Below are 3,513 nucleotides of genomic sequence, written 5' to 3'. Positions count from 1 at the left end.
GGTGAAGGCACACTGGGAGAGCTGGCCCAGCCCCCCACAGGCTGTAGCACTTGGAAGAGTGGGCCCAGCAGACCAGCTCAGCTGTCACCCCTGACCAGATCCAGGGCTCTGAATTGACCCACCCTTAAATCTCTATCATCTTCCAACGGTTGGGATTGTGAAAGGGCCAGCCCTGCTGTTCCAAAGCTGCAGGATCTCCACTACACACCAAAGCAGCACAGCAACAGGGTAACTGCAGGGTCCTGATGAGGATCCGACATTGGTGCTGTCACAGAAGGTACAGCTTCCACGATGAAATGTTTTCTATGATTTGTTTTGTTGTCGTTGTTTGGCGGGGGTGGGGGGAGGTTGCCAGGACAAAGGTCAGATATGAGGGGATGAGTGGGATTGGATTACATGACATGAAACAAGGAATCAATAAAAAGAAAAAAGGTAGAGCTTACATTTTCATTGCCAAAACATAAGAATAAACTTATGGCTACTAGTAAGGTAATGAGCTATGAAGTTAATCCTCTCTAGAATTGCTTTGAAAATTTGCCCCTAGGCTATTGAAAGAAATTCCAACTCCATCCCAAGGCATTGTTTAACTTGAAGTCTTCAGTCATCATCTATGGCTTAATGGCCACTCCTCTTTTTCTCTTCCAGCCAATTAAACACCAGTGTTTCTCAACTCTTCTGCTAGTGGCAAGTTTTTCTCCTACTTCTGTGCACACAGGATTAGTCAAGACAATCTTGCCCAAATCAGGCTCAACAGCATGAGCTCTTCCTCCTGTTGACAGGGATCCTGTGTCGACCACAAGGACGCCATCCTTAGACAGCTTTTGGACCTTCGCTGTTTGTCTACTTCAGTACGACACACCGAAGACGGCTAAGCAGGAAATAGGACATTTCCAGCTCTGTGAATATTTCAGGTAAAGCTCCAACTGCACCACATGCTTGTCCCACCATTCTGTCAGCTTGGTACAAATTGGAGTTGATCTTTGTTCCAACTCCAATGAGACCACCTGGGGTGGCATACTGAAGATCATTATGTTCAGCAAAAAGTGACACCATTTTGGAAAAGATTGGTTTACACATCTCCTGGCCTACCATCAACACTCCTTTTAGAATACTACCACCAGCTACACCTCCCTTAAGATCATCGACTTCACAGCCAGGTTTGTTGACCTCAAATGACCTGAGTACAACGAGACAGGGCTCTGAAGTAAAGTCTCTTGGGGGCACCAGTATTTTCTTCACTGTGTACTCACAGACGACTTCAGTATTGTACTTCAGATGAGCAGAAATTGGAATAATTGGTGCCCCTTCTGCTACTGTTCCTTGCACAAATTTGAGAATTTGCTCATATTGTTCCTTAGCCTGACTTTCTTTTACCAGATCAATTTTATTCTGTAAGATCAAAATAGGCTTGAGTTTCATGATTTCTATGGCAGCCAGGTGTTCAGAAGTCTGGGGCTGAGGGCATGACTCATTACCAGCTCTCAACAGAAGAGCTGCCTCCATCACTGCTACACCGTTCAGCATCGTAGCCATCAAAATATCATGGCCAAGATAGTTAACAAAGGAAAATGCCTGACTAATTTGATGTTCCCTTTGGTCCCTGGAATGTCTGTAGAAAACTCATCTGGTATATTGCTTCCACATGATCTGTAACATTCTGGTCTAGGACAACTTGGGGCATCAAGTTTATAAATCTTAGCATTAGCATATCCGAGCTTGATGGTAATGTTTCTTTCTAGCTCATTTTTGAATCTGACAGTGTGAACTCTAGAAATAGCCTTCATCATGGTTGACTTCCGGTGAGCTAGATGACCAGTTGTACCAGTATTAATTGTAGCTTGTCTGCTGATAACTTTATGTGAAAGTGGTGTCAACTTGGTAACATCCTTACTGCTTGAACTTCTCTCTTGTAATTTGCACAGGAACTCCGAGTGACTTTACTTGAAAACATGATACAAAGTTTCCGAATGTATCCATTTCAGTCCTGTTAGATTTATGTGCCTTCACCAAACATTTTTAACTGCAAATTTAGGGCTACATAATGGCTGGAGACTCCTTGGATGATATCCCTTACACACATTTGGATCATATTTTGCATATTTTAGAGAATGTGTGTGTGTGTGTGTGTGTGTATATATATATAATCTATCGATCCGATTTCATCTGTAGAATGGCTTGGCATAAAGAATTTTCTAATGTCTGCATTATTCTTTTGATATCTGTCAGATATTTGTTGATATATTGTCTTTGGTTCTTTCTATTAGGTTTTTTTTTTTACATTTATTGTGTGTGGAGGTGTGCTTTGTGTGCGCATGTGGATGTGTGTGTGCATGTGTATGTGCTTTTCTGTTTCTCTATGTATGTGTTTGTCTGTGACTGTGTCTGTGTGTGTGCATGTATATGTGCATTTCTATGTGTTTCTCTGTGTGTGTCTCTATGTGTGTGACTGTGTGTGTGTGTACATGTGTGTGTGTACACATGCATGTTCCTCAGTGTGTACATGAAGGTCAGAGGACAACTTGCAGGAATTATTCTCTCCTTCCACCATGGGTACCGAGGATTGAACTCAGATCATCAGGATTGGTGGCAAGTGCCTTTGCCCACTGAGTCATCTCACCAGCCTGTCTTCCATTCATATTGATAATCTCTCATATTCTTCTTAATTAGTCTGTCCAAAGGAATGCTCACTTTGCTTAAACTTTCGAACAACTTTTTGTTTTGTTTTGTTGATTTCCTCTCGATTACTCCCCTCCCCCTGGTGCTTCGGCTCAAGCCTGGGGGCCTGCATATGTCAGCTGTGGCTCTACCTCTGACTACACCCCTAAGCCCTTTCTTTGCCCAGGTGAGGGCTCTACCCCCCCCACAACACCCCTAGCCCTTTGCCCAGGTGAGGGCTTTACCCCCGACGACACCCCTAGCCCTTTGCTCTGCTCTTTCTACTTAATTTAGGCTGTACTTTCTCTTTCTCATTTTTCCCAATCTGCTCATATAAATACTTGGATCATTTGTAACCTTGGGGTTTTCCACCCAGCCTCTTTGCCCCTGAAAATAATGAATGACTCTTAGACTTCTTATACATGAATAAATGCTTAGGCCAATAGCTTTGGCTTGATCCCCAACTAGCTCATGATTTATTTTATTCTATGAGTGCCACACAGCTAGTTACCTCTCAGGTTTGACTGTCTCCCCTGCCCAACTCCTTCCCAGAATTCCTCTCCCCCAACTCCTTCTCTGCCAGAACTCCCACCTCCTGTTTCCTGCCTCAGCTCATTGGCCACAGGCTTTTTTATTGACAGGTGATGCTTCCAAACAGTATGTAATGATTCTCTCTACAACCATTGGTTTCAGGTGTGCATTTCCTAGAAAGTCATTCAATATGCTGAGCTCCTTCCTAAGCCTTGCTTTCTGTGCACATAGCTTCATTTGTGTATGTATTTTAATGTATTTTGCTGTACTGGGGATCGAACCTAGGACCTCTCATACTAAGCAAGTGCTCTACACCTACTCCTCCAT

The 3,513-nt window shown here is 43.4% G+C and overlaps 1 pseudogene; it reads right to left on the bottom strand.

Annotated features, from left to right (window-relative positions):
• Window positions 1-608: 608 nt before the first annotated feature.
• LOC114617516 lies at window positions 609-3,513 on the bottom strand (annotated as a pseudogene).

This window comes from Grammomys surdaster, unplaced genomic scaffold, assembly GCF_004785775.1.
Source record: "Grammomys surdaster isolate TR1022 unplaced genomic scaffold, NIH_TR_1.0 137, whole genome shotgun sequence".
Classification (NCBI taxonomy): domain Eukaryota; kingdom Metazoa; phylum Chordata; class Mammalia; order Rodentia; family Muridae; genus Grammomys; species Grammomys surdaster.
This window is presented reverse-complemented; position numbering and strand designations above follow the sequence as displayed.